At 45.6% G+C, this 13,986-nt stretch overlaps 1 long non-coding RNA gene across 1 annotated transcript; it reads right to left on the bottom strand.

The window, feature by feature from the left end:
- Nucleotides 1-5,874: 5,874 nt before the first annotated feature.
- LOC106908309 (uncharacterized) lies at nt 5,875-8,160 on the bottom strand. Its single transcript, XR_015761985.1, has 3 exons — nt 7,850-8,160; nt 6,915-7,002; nt 5,875-6,228 (listed from the first exon to the last, which is right to left on the bottom strand). It is a non-coding gene; the product is annotated as an uncharacterized LOC106908309 (long non-coding RNA).
- Nucleotides 8,161-13,986: the final 5,826 nt, after the last annotated feature.

The following is a 13,986-nucleotide window of genomic DNA, read 5'->3' as shown; positions in this document are numbered from 1 at the left end:
ACCTCTGCTCGTCTTCACCATCTCATCTTATGTGTTATAAACAAGTACTTATCAATTAAGGTTATTGTAATAGGGGTTAACACGTATGCTCCAGAAGCCAGATACTCTACTTCAATACAATAAACATGCTTTATAATCAGTCACACCACATGATTTATACAATAATAGTAGGCCAGGTATAGGTCAATCCTCTCAACGCATGGAAATACTGATACTTTCAATTACTGGGCATTTCAGAGTGTCAACTCTGGTGTAACATACCAATTTGATTTGCTTAAATCTGGTGCAATTATTGACCTTGTCGGGGACACTTTGACGTGTCCTTCACCAAAGTAGATGGTACAGGTGATTGCTTTACTTCTGACTCTGTTTAGAATCAATGAGTACATGTTCAACCTCCCTGTGGGCACATTAATGTAATCATATCAATTCAGTTCAAACCTTAGGAGGCTCTCCTTAGTTAAGAAGGTAATAGTGATCTGTAAGCTTCCCTTCTCACAATCCTTGCTTCTACAAAGAAAGTGCTGATGCAGTCAACATCCTCTTTTAATGTCCTTACAACATTAAGCTTTCTGAGCACTAACACTGCTTTGAACTGTTCATGAGGCAGTGGGGGAGTTATTTAGTAAATTCCATTCTTTCAAGGAGACATAACATGTGCATTCTACTTAACACCACTGAATCTGGGGTTAATTTTCCATTGAGTGCATGTCTGGATTCTGCTCCTGACATATGTGCTGACTTGCCGCCTTTCTACATTGGGAAATTGATGGTGCCAGGGCCCTGGTCGTAGCTCCTTGCTCTGGCCTCTCTGTCTCGTTCCCCTGCTCTGCTGCCATCACTCAGTTCGAGCGGTCCTTTGGCTTCGGTCTCTCATCTCTCGTGATCTTGAGTCTGTAGTGTCGTCTTAACCTTGATGTCATTCTAAACATTAGCCAGCAGTCGCCTTGTGTTCTGCTGTCCCCGCCTCCCCAGTGGACTGCCCAGCCAGTTTACCCCAGCTAATAAAGCTGACTCCATTATAGAGCTGGGTCTGAGGTGGGTTCACTCTTACTGGGTTCCAAGATGGCTGCTACAAGGACACGTCCATAAAGTCAATAAATCTTCTGCAACAAAAGGAACATATACCTCTAAAATACTCTAACGTTACAAAACACCTCACTGCTTCTTAATACTTACTCATTTCCTCCCCCCTTCTGGTCCGCAATAAACTAGGACATTCAGCAACAGGATTTATTTACCTGGACAGTGCTATATAGTGAGCTGGTATAGCTGAAAGGCAAGACACCAAAGTAACACACAGACACTCTGATGCTACTTTTCCAACAGTCTCTTTGTTTTAATCCCTCAGTTTGGGTATCTTGGGCTGCCTCTGTCTTGAGCTCTCGATGTCCTTCTGGAGGCTTCGGACGGCGGTCGGCTCATGGGCCATTTTCCCCAACGTCTTGGTCGGCTCTCTGGCTAGTCGAGCCCCAGTAAGCATAACCCTCCTGTAGATGATCCTAATCTTGGGTGGGCTTCCTCCTCCCTCTGGTTGGGTTCCAGAATGGCTGATGCTGTTACTAACCCAGAAGGATGATAACATTTCACACATAAAAGGATCATGCATGCATTCTAGAACTAAGACACTACTAACATTCTGGTGCTTCTCAACAACTTCACATGCTCTCGTCTTCACAATTAAACTTTTATGTCATAAGCTGTATTCCACGCCCTTCCACCTCGTGAAACGCAGTATGGAGCTATCCAGGGCCGTACTCCTTCCACAAATCAGACTGGTCCTTTTGTGTGACTTCTCCTACCTTGACCCCCAGTCATCAGTGGTCTTGTCGGGTGGGATTCATGCTGTCTACCAAGCTCCCCAGCCTCATCTTCCGTTTCTTCCAGCAGATCAATTGTATTCATCATTTTGACCACTTGCACGTCTGTCAGAATTGACACCTATTAAACACAGCAAACAACACAGGAAAGATAAGAGAAGGTTTGATTCTGTAAACTCGCGAGGTGACCAGACAGAGACGTGCTCAGTTGCAAATCTCCCACTGCTCTGATGCTCATCTGCTTGCCCTTCTCTTTTTGTTGTCTTTAGGATACCTAATCACAGAGAGCTTTGTACTCTAAAAGGAGGGAAAGGCACGTTATCACGCAGTTACAGTGACAAGACTACTGCTAACTAGCAGCACAATCTACCTCATACTAGCTTGTCTGGTCCTTGACCCAGGATCAATCAGGACAAATCGTGGAGCTCCAAGGTGATGGTTTAGTAGCTGTCAAAGAGGTCTGGGCAGGGCATTCTGTGAATAACTGCTGTCTCTGCTCTTCTTAAGAGAGGCCCTATGGGATTGGAAAGTAGAATAATTATTAATACAGGAACATTTCCTAAATGTTTAATCTCAGATCAATGTAATCTGAATTACAGACACAAACACTAGTACTATGAGGGACAAAATTATCGCCCTCTTATATGAGTCTAATAGCTTTCTGATCACCCTCACAGATTTTGTACAATCCAGCCAATCTGATTATGTGATACTGGATCAGCCACTTCCAATGATCATGATTCATTCTCTGTCGTTGTATGTTCCTTCCATGGCAGTTGTGTCCTCTTTTGAGCTGCAGCTCTGAATACCTAGGTTGTGAATTTAATGCCAGCCATATTTCCGCTCCGTGGCTCACCATAATGTCTCTCCGGATTTCATCCCTCCTCTCCTGGAGATTTTCGAGTTTCCCCCTCACGACACAGTGGCTGGAGTGTAATTGATTTTCGGCTTCTGTAATGACAGGGGTTCAAAGGTGAATCGTTTAGTCCTCTAATGTTATGAGGCAGGAAATCAGCTTTAACCTTGCATTTTGCGGTCATGCTGACGCTGGGTTGATAATACATGATAAATAATAATAAATAAATAATTTCCAATTTGCACTCCTCCTAATGTTGTCCTGCTTACAATCTCTCACACTGAACCACCATACCAAAGACTGAATCTGATCAGGGTCTTTCACCAATAGCCATGTTCTCAACATCTACTGTTTAATGTTAACACATTAATGTGACACAGCCCCTGGAGCCAATGTGCCCTGCGCTGTCCGTTAACCTGGTGCCCCCCCCTCTTTAAAGTCATCCTGGTCTCTAAAATGGTAACCTCACACCTTCCTCCTCAGATCTCTCTGATGGCTTTCTGTTTTCAGAGAACCCATTATCTCCACCAGTTGATGAAGCACATGTGAGTTTAGTTCAAAGTAATTTAGATGAGGTGTTAACCGGTAGATCATTGAGCCAGAATTGAGGGGTAATCCCACTAGAAAAAGAACAGCACTAACGCCCACTTCTAAGTTCAGCTTAATCAACTTAATTCACTTTAATAATCAGTTTGATTTTGTTTTACCCTTAGCATTAAAGGCCCGGGTTTATAATCCACGGAATGTGCCCCTGGATTGCAATATCAAGCTTAAGGTAACTCAGATAGCACCAGGGGGAGGTTGCGCCTCAGGTGTTAGCTTCCGTTGCATGATGGAACACACATAGCATCATGGCTAAGCAGCTGCGCAGCTTTTGTATCAGAGATCCGGTTTGGCCAACCGTTCAGGTTCTAAGTGGTAGCTTTTAGAATTACGACCGGATCCCTTGTTGTTTCTGTGTTACTTCGTTTTATTACCTTTGCGTGGTTCCGGTGGGGGTCGGGGGTGTTGGTGGGACTGTGCTCGCTCCCTGCAGTGGTGTGTACTGGTCCTGTCCGCTCCCTCGTTGCCTTAATTCGCTCCTCAGGCTGATTACAAGATCAGTTCCATGCAAATAACTTAGGTAAGATGCATCTATTTATAATCTGTACCTCCGGTGTTATTGGGTCTATCCGGAGTAGGGCGGAAACTATGGACTTGGTGTTAGGTAGTGTTAGCTTCACCCGCTAGCGACAATGTTTACAAGCCGCCATCTTCCCAGCCCTCGGAAGTCTGCGCATGCTCCGTAGCGGGCACAAACTCCTCCTCCACTCAACGTGTCATAGGCCGTAGGAGAAGGACTAAGTTCAAGTCCATGGGACATTAGAGACCTCTAACTTATAATAGTAGTATTATTACACCGACTTGTTTTGGATTTACTCTGAAACAAAATCTGACATATGCCCTGTAATATTACTGGTAGCTTTGTGAACTGGAATTCGTTACGTTTCATGATCAAATGAATGAACATAACAAGAAATCCTTTTTTCCTATGTCCTCAAATGTGTCACATGTCGAAAGCAACCAATCAGAATCGCTTCTGCCATTCTGTGCGGCTCGTCTCCGGGCTGACCCGAATGCAGACAAAGTGGAAACAATGAGTGATGATTAAACAGTAATAATGGTGAATAATGACTGACACCCCCCTCTCTGGCCTACATTTGCAGTGTCCTCCAACTAGATTAGAATTAAAGATTACTCTTTTAGTCCTTACCATTCCATAAGCCCAGTGACCTCAGTTTTCGCTGTTCGTTTACACGGCCATATCCATGATGCTCCCCCGCATCCTTATGCTGGCTCTCCAAGGCCCAGCTATGGACCTCTCCTACCCGCCTGTCAACCTGTTTTCCTTCTTGGTTTACCAGGAGATAAAGATGCTAGGAATCCAAAATGATCTCTACCCCTGTGGAGATCCTCGCTTCTGCAGGGGTTAGTGGTGGTGGATCATTTATGTATTAGGATTCCCACTAAACCAATTTAAAACTTCAAATACTTATCCATCACAATCAATAAACATGTGCAATGTTGTACACAGATACCATAATTCCATATCCATTTTAAACCTCATCAGGGGTTTTCCATCAATATAATTTTGGCTGTGGTTCTATCATGTCATATGGTGCGCCCGTGACTTGTCAACAAATAAGGTGTTTTCCATGATACACTAAACACCTACTTTTGTCAATTTCTACCTACTTAAGATGCTTAGAAACACATTCTTGAACTCATTCTTATTTTCTACCAGTTATGGGAGTCTTCACCCCAATAAACCCTTTAAACCCCGTGAGTAATTGATTTGACCTGCACTCGTCCTCACCACTTCATCAATGTGTTAAAACAAGTACTGGTTAATACAGGATGCTATGCTGGGGGCTAACATCAGTGCACCTAATGCTAGATACTCTATTTAATTTAAGAAACCTGCTCGGTTACTACATGATTAATACAGTAGAGATGAGCCATGAGACAAGTTAATCCTTTAACGCACGAAAATATACATACATTTAATTGTGGTGCATTGCTGGGTGGCAGTACAGTTTCCAATATCTCAAGCTTTCTGTGTCTCAAACTCTCAGTGTTCCTCTTAACATCTGCCTGCTGCCTACTCATGAGCCAGGGTCCACACTCCTGACCAGCTCTCTGGCAATCTTGCCCCAGCAAGCATAACTCTTTCTGCAGGGGATCCGGGTCTGACGGGCCCCCTCCTCCTTCTTAGTGGATCTTAGGATGGCTGATGCTGTGACACACCCAAGAGGATAACAAGCACGCAAAATGGACCATGCACGTCTTCTAGAACTGAGACACTACAGTACATCCTGTCGCTTCTCAACCACTTCACATGCTCATATGTTCACAATTATGCTTTTATGTCATAAGCAGCGTCGCACGCCTCTGCCGCCTCTTGAATTGCAGTATGGAGCTGTCCTGATCATTCTCTCTCCACAATTCAGGCAGAACCTCTTGTGTGACTTCTTCAACTTTGAACCCCAGTCACAGGTGGTCCTGCAGGGTTGGAGTATTGCTGTCGGTCGGGCCCACCAGCTCCGTCTTCCATCTTTGCCAGCGGTTTGGTCTGCATTCTTCATTTGGATTACCTGCGTATTTGTCTGAATTGACACTTATTGAACACAGCAAGCAACAAAATAGGACAGGAGAAGGTTTGATTCTTATCTTGCGAGGTGAACAGACATAGATGTGCTTTCAGTTATAAATCTCCCGCCGCCCTGAGGCACATTTGTCTGCCCCCCTCTTTTTATTGCATTTAGGATCCCTAACCACAGAGAGCACTGAAACTCTAAGGGTGGGGTACAGGCACTTCATCATACAGTCACAATGCAAGATTACCACTTACTAATAACATAGTCTATCTCACACTGGCTTGTTTGGTCCTTGACCCAGGATCAGACAGGACAAATTGGGAAGCTCCACGGCGGTGGTCTTGTAGCATTGAAGTAGTCAAGGCAGAGAGTTCGGTGAAGAGCTGCTGTCTCTGCTCTTCTCAAGGGGGTCCCTCTGGGAAAGAAAGCAGAATGATTAGCAATATAGAAACTTTTCTTATATGTTTAATCTCACATCAATGAAATCTGAACTGCTGACATAATACCAGTACTATAATGAACAAAATGATTGCCCTCTTATATAAATCAAATAGCCTTCTGATCAGCCCCACCGAGTCCGTACAAACACAGCTGATCTGATTATGTGGTATAAGAACCAACTACCTCCTACAGTCTGGACTCAGTCTCTGTCCCGGTGTGTCCATCTAGGGCTACTATAGCCTCTTTGAGCTGTAGAGTCTGAGGGCCAAACTGCGACGTTATGGAGCTCTCCGATTCCTCAGTCAGGGCTTTACTGTCATTTAACTATCTGCCGTCGTGGGCATTATTTACCTGACCATTATATCCTGAATCTAGGTGGCCCGTGGCAGCGGTTATATGTCAAACCTAACATCTAACTCCACCGCTAGGTCGCGGGAGCCAAGTCTCTCGAACGCTATCATAAATAAGGTTTGATTATCCAAACGTGTAAATTGTTAATCGCAAGTAACCTGTTCCCCATACAACTCATAATACTGGTTATAGCTATTATTTGATTTTAATGACCAAATACCGGGGAAATCTTCTCCTATCCCAGCAGTTTCAAATACCTAGGTTGAGAACTTAACATCTGGCATATTTCCGCACTGTGGCTCTCCTTGCCGCCTCTCCGGATTTCATTCCCCCTCTCCGGTGGGCTTCAGGTGTCCCCTCTTAACACAGTGGCCTGAACGGGGCAGACCTTTGGCTTCTGGAATGACAGAGGTTTAAAGGTGAACCAATCAGTCCTCCAATGTTATGGAGCATGGAATCAAGTTTGATCCCGATTGGCGCCTCATGCTGATGCTGAGTCAATTTTAAATAAATAAATAATCTCTGATTTACATATCCCCTGGCATTGTCCTGCATACAATGTCTCATACCTAACCACCATACCTAAGACTAAATCAAATCAGGGTTTCTTCTCCAATAGCATGTTTTCAACACCTACTGTTTCATGTTAAAGCATAAAGTATACAGCCCTAGAGCATGGTATGCTCCACTCGGTCCTTTATCCTGCTGCCCCCCCCCTCCCCCCCTTCTTTCTTTCTTTATAAATGTTGTCCTGGTCTCCAAAGATGACAACCTCTCACCTGCCCTCGTCAGGTCTCTCTGATGGCTCTCTGTTCCGGAGTACTCATTATTTCCACCAGTTGATGGAATACATGTGAGCTCAGCTTACAGTAACTTAGATGAGGTGTTAACCGGCAAACCACTGAGCCACAACTATAGAACTGGAGCTTAATCAACTCAATTCACATTCAATAATCAGCTTGATCTGGATATTCTCTTATCATTAAAGGCCCAGGTTTATAATCCATGGTATCAACTCCCAGATTGCAAAATTAAGCTTATAAGAAACTTGATAGCATCAGGGGGAGTTTGCGGCTCAGGCTTCAGCTTCCGTAGCATGACGGAGCACAGCTAGCATCACGGCTAAGCAGCAGCGCGGCTTCGGCATCTGTGATCCGATCCTGCCTTCCGTTCAGGTTCATAGTGGTAGCTTTTGGGAAATACTACCGGGTCCCTCAGTGTTCCCGTGTTATTTTGTTTATTACCTTTGCGTGCTTCCTGTGAGGGGTGGGGGCGATGGTGGGACTGGGTTTGCTTGCTTGCAGCGGTGTGTACTGGCCCTGGTCCGCCCACTCTTCGCCAATTCTCTCCTCAGGCTGACTATGAGTGTAGTTCCTTGGAAATAACTTAGAGAGGACTCCAGTATTTACAGTCCATGCCTCCTGTGTTACTCGGTTGATGCAGAGTGGGGCGTTGACCGTGGGCTCGATGATATGCAGCGTTAGCTTTACCTGTTAGCGACAATGTTTACAAGCCGCCATCTTCCTCTCTACTCCCAGAGGTCTGCGCCTGCGCAGCTGCGGGCGTGGCTTCCTCCACCAATCAAGTAACCGATGCTGTACGAGTAGGATTGAGTTCAAGTACATGGGATATTAGAGACCTCTAACCTTCTATGTAAGTAGTATTACTATACTGACCTTGTTTCGCATTTACATCTGCTCCAATACAGAACCAGGAGTGCATCCCATTGCGTTTCCAGTGGCCTGGTGAATTACAATATGTTACGTTATATGATCAAAATAGATGAATTCAACATGTAATCCTTTTTTCCTACGCCCTCAAACATACCAAAGGTCGGTAGCAACCAGTCAGTAAGCATCCTTGGACATTTTGTGTAATTGTTTCAGGGCAGACTTGAACGCAGCAAAGTGGAAACACTGAGCAACTATGAGAATAGTAACAATGATAAATAATGAATGACATTTTCCTCAACACAGCGAACCAGCTGTGCTACGGTCTCACCCTCCAGGCTCAATTTTTTACTTTACTCTCTTCATCGGGCATCAGATGCCACGTCATTCAGAAGGCCAACTCTCTGGCCCACATTTGCAGTAACTTCCAACCACATTAGAGCAACGGTTCGGTCCTCCTATTCATACGACCCCAGGAGCCCAGGGACCTCACCTGCTTATGTTGTTGATGCAGCCACATTTGAAATGCTCCCCTGCATCCCTCTGCGGGTTCTCTGAGGGTCAAGCATGGTTCCCTCCTGCCCTCCAGTTAGCCTGTTTTCCTTTTTGGCCTATCTGGAGGCAACAGGCCAGAAATCCACAATGATTTCTACCCCGGTGGAGATCTTAGTTTCTAAAAGTAAGTGTTTGTGGACCGGCGATGTACTAGGATTCCATCTAGTCAAATTAAAGCTTTAAGATATCTATATCCCCACAGATGATTAGACATTCGCAATGCTGTGCATACTAGAATCACAACTCACACCCATATTGGACCTTTCAGGGGTCTTCCACCAATTCTTCCGGCTGTGGTTCAGTAGGGCCTTGTGGTGCGGTCATGACTTGTTTACTGAGGGGGTGTTTTCTCAGGATGAGCTAGACACCTGTCTTAGGGGTTTCCATCTAGCTAGAATGCTTAGCAACGAACCTTCTGTATTTATTTCTATTTTCCTGCCAGTCATGAGAGTCCTCACCCAATAAACGTCAAATTCCATAGGCAACAAATCCGATCTCTATTCGTCTTTACTATCTCAGCATGGGAGTCAGGGTCAAATGCTTGTCAATTAGAGATACTGTGGTGGGGGTTATAGTTGGGCTCTAGATGCTAGATACTCTGTTTAACTCAGTCTACACGCTTTCCAACCGATCGTGCCTGCTGCTGCACAGCTTTCCTCCCCCTTTATTCCCTCTCTCCCTCCACTCCCCCCCTGTGAGGAGGGGGCCGACGCTCCCAGCTCTCCATCCAATGGGTCTGGAGGATCCTCTAACTCCGGAGTACCACTACAGACGGGAACATTGAGGACATTCGGTTAAGGTGGGCGTGAGTAAGGTTAGCCTGTTTTCCTACGACCTCCGCCTCCTGAGGTCCCCCCCCTTCTCTCCCCCCGTGATCCATTCAGATTGGGCATCCTGCAGTCAGCTAACTTAACGGAGCTTTCCTGTTAATGGTCTCTCTTTCTCTTTCTTACAACCTGCACTCGTTACTGAACCATTTTGGCTTCAGAGACCTGGGCTAATCTCAAGGATGTTGTTCTAGTTCCGGCTACAAGCAGCCCACGAAACCTTCTCCACTCTCTCCCCTCAGAGCCAGACTTCATAGCTGCTTCACAATCACCAATAACTTCCTGGTAAGGAACCTAGAATAACCCATTATTTTAATTTTTTGAAACTGTGTTGTGGTTGCCTCCCTCACCTTTAACTGCTTCCACGGGTACAAGAGTGGGTATAAATGTCCTTGTGGTCTGGCCACATCAACCACTGGATACCCCAATATCAATTATTGGTTCAATCACAAGCTATCCTTAGGGATCGAATATTTGCTCTGGGTTATTATCTAATTACTCAATGTTTAGACTTATTCCCATAACCTTTAACGCTCTGTAAGGAACACTCTGGGCTGCTTTTGTTTGCTGGAGGCCGGAGGCCCCCCCCCTCCTCCCCCTCTCTATAGGAGGTCACCCCTCTTGTTGCATGATTCTCCTCCTGTCTGGCCATGATCCTTGCTATTAACAGAACCTAGGATTGGTGCAGGGCTTGCAGGACACCACAACAACTCATACGACCATATTGCTCCTGCTGTCGCCTGACTCTGTTGTCGGGTCTTGATGCCGTCTGTGTTATCAATTTTAAAGACGGCCTTGTTGTTGTTACCGTGGAGCTAGGACTTCCAGCGTGATGTAGTCCGATGCACTTGGCTGGTCCTTTTAACCTCATACCTGTTCTTAGCAGGTCTCTCTTATAGCTTTATGTTAGCAGGAAACTCATTACCTCTACCAGTTGATAGAACTTACGAGAACTTAACTCATAAGTAACTCTGACCGGGTGTTAACTGGCGAGCCTGGAACAAGAACTGAGGGAAATCCTGCTAGATTACGAACAGCATTGACATCCGCCTCCTAGCCAGTCTACTGACTCGGCTCATTTACAATACTTAGTTTGTATCGGACCTACCTGTTTCATAAAAGGCTCAAGTTTATAATCTGGAATCAACTCTCAGACTGTAAGATTAAGTTTAAGGGAATTCAGAGGGTGTCAATAAAGACTTATTTAGCCGATAGGTCATCTTACTTTCCGCATGATGGTCTCCCTGTCGACCTTGGCTGCTTGTTGGGTTCGGTGTCACTGCTCTACCCTTGGGCTACGCTCTCTAGCGGTAGCCGCTCCCTTAGTCCAGCCACTCTTGGTTGAGGCCAGACCGAACATCATTCCTTGACAGAGTGTCTTGACAGGGCTGCTTAATCCACATAACGGGAATTACTAATTAAATAATTAGTCTCATCAGAAGCAACACACCGCCACTTACCTGCTTCCCACAATAGAGCATGGCTGACGGATCGGACTCTCTCTAATCACCGTGCTCTAGCCTGTTCAACAACATACAGCATCATTTCAGCATCTGGAAGTGATATTTCCACTTGTAATGCCTCGTGTTGCACAAAACAGCCAAATATATGTAAAAACAATTCTGGATTGTTTAGGGAGTCCGGGTACCCCAAACACGTTACTTTTCAGGAACATATTACTTGTACTTAAATACACTTACTAAACACATAGTCAAAGCTTCACACCTCCTCTTGGAATCCGCGACGGTTGGCGTGGAAACCATCTAGAGAATACAATGGTACGACCCGTTAAATGTTTCTTCCCTAACCCTGAACTTATATTCATTACAACATAGGAACTTTAAATGTTCAATAGTAGAGATAACAACTCAGATTTTATTCACAACACACTACATTGGTAAGGAATTAAAACCTCAGGACAGGTTGTTGACTGACGTTTCGCCATGGCTCTGCCACATGACCTCCACAACGAGTAAGCCAGGATTCAGGTCAATCCTTCCAATGTAGATAAACACAATTATTATCTCTTTACAAGGGGTACTCTTAGACATACTAACCCAGCTTGAAGATATAAATAATTCTTCACTGCAACACCACCTGTTTGAGGAACATGAGACCACAAACTTTTCACTATGGAGTAGGTACCAACAGAGAGTAGTCATTAACAACAAATTTTATTATTTACTGTAAATTATTTCATCGCCGTAACACGAACATGATTCAATAAATCTATTTTTGTTCAAATTTTGCGTCAAATCACTAAATTGAAAGTACACAACCATTATATAAAAGAGTCCGACGATTTCATTGAAGAATTAAAGCTCATGTAAGCCTTTTATCTAATCTAAATAACTATCATAAAACGAGCACAGTGGTTATGTATAATATGTGACGGGAATAGATAGTCTCTGTAAGGAACACTTTATAACCACACCAATATTTAACCACACCTAAACAATTTAAGGGCATGACAAGACACACGTCCGCAAGTTAAACACTTCACCAACATAGAGCCATGGAAATAAACCCACCACTGACAATTTTTCCTCTACTGACAATCAATCTAGTTAGAGGTGTTCTAGGTTACCCCCACAACCTCATTTTACTCTAAGACTCAGTAGTTATGTAACCAGTCACGCTTGTTATGACCTGTCAGGTTGTAATGAACAGATATCCGCTCTAATCCAACCTGCACTTAAATTTGAGCAATAGGTTGGTATAACTATCGCAAACCTGCTCCTCATGCCTGTCCGGTTAACATGTCCTCTCATATTTATCGAAGGCCAGTGTCTTCCTACTAAATACTTTGAACATGGTGATGGGGCCGAACCTACCAAGGTCCTGTTACAGTGTCTCCCTCAAGCCATGGGTGTCTCTGAGCTTAGCTCACGTCGCTTTTCCCTCTGCGCCATAGTCCCTATGATCGTTTTGTAGACACGTATTAAACGATTACCCGGTATGGCAACCTAACCCCAGCGCGCCTCAAACAGTTTATTTATCTTCTATTTATTAATTTATCTCTCTTTAACAACCCCGTTGGGAAATAATGATACTGTGGTCTCTTCTCCCTTCAGAACGTATGGGGTGTCACACAAGGTGGACTAATCTGCCCTAACTCACTCTGCCCGGCAACACCCAGTTACCACGGCAACGGAACACTTATTCAGGCTGAGCAACTGGTTCTCACCAGTCGAGCACTGAGCAGCCGTAGATAGAAGTCCTGTGGAAACACTGAGACCTTTCTCTCTTGCTGTGTTCGACAGCTTCGTGCGTCATTTCACACGGGCCACCATCCTGGTGGTCCCTCCACACGATTTTGCTGGTCCACCCTCACTCCACCACTATCACTACGTCGACTGATTGGGTAGGCCTCTCGGCTTCCCACAGCTCGGCTAACCTGAGCGCCCTTCCAGCTCTCCAGGGCTCGTGGAAGAGGGAATCCACGTCCCGCCCAGCTGTACGAGGGGTCAACGTCCCCTCATTCGCCCTGTAGTTCTGAGAGTGAGTATTCCTGTCTGCGCCCCTCTCCTGATGGCGAATCCAGCCAGCAACCCATCAACAGGGCCTGCTCCCTCCTTGGCCCCCTGGTCAGCGGGCAACGTTACGTTTCTATGCCCTGACAAGGACTGGATGAGTACTCTCGGCTCTGGCTCCAAACTCCCCGTAACGGTAACAGTAGGGTTGGGAGCTCCCTGGAGAGAAATGCCCTGTCCTCTCTGCCGCGCTCCCCTCAAGACGGCTAAAGTTGGCTTCGCCCACTTCATCAAGAAACACCAGGCGAGGAAGGTTAACTGGTTTTGTCTAATATGTAACAGCTTGAAGCCAGGCCTGCTGAGTGCTGCCTGTCACGCGGCCAAATGCGGCACCGGCACTAGGGTCCGCCCTACATCCATCCACTCCTACGTGTGTGGAACCTGTTCCTCTAGCTTTTCGACTAAAAGAGGCCTCTCCATGCATGCTAAAAAACACGGGAGCGCCTGCTGTGTACCACGGCTAGTAGAACCAGACGAGGACCCTAATAGTGGCTTCGAGGGCCTTTTCTCCCCCCTCCCTCCACCCAAGGACAAGGTGGGCCCGCGGCCAGTGGGATCCTTAAAGAGCTGTTTGGAGAGGACAATTAGAGATGAAGAAATCCCCCCTGGGGGTCTCCACCCCCTCAGGTCTTCCCCAGCCCTGGTCAATAGGACCCTTTCAGGCTACATAAAACAGATGAGGCGCTCCAATAAAATATACGGAAGGAAGCCATGGAAACCTCGTGGATTTGGTGTGGCTAGGGTGAAAACGAGGTGTAGCTTCAGGACCATCCAGAACCTGTACACTAACAACATG

The sequence above is a fragment of the Poecilia mexicana genome, unplaced genomic scaffold (assembly GCF_051168715.1).
Source record: "Poecilia mexicana isolate PSO_F unplaced genomic scaffold, ASM5116871v1 scaffold_22, whole genome shotgun sequence".
In the NCBI taxonomy this organism is placed as follows: Eukaryota; Metazoa; Chordata; class Actinopteri; order Cyprinodontiformes; family Poeciliidae; genus Poecilia; species Poecilia mexicana.
The sequence above is the reverse complement of the archived record's forward strand: the minus strand, read 5'-3'. Positions and strand labels throughout refer to the sequence as shown.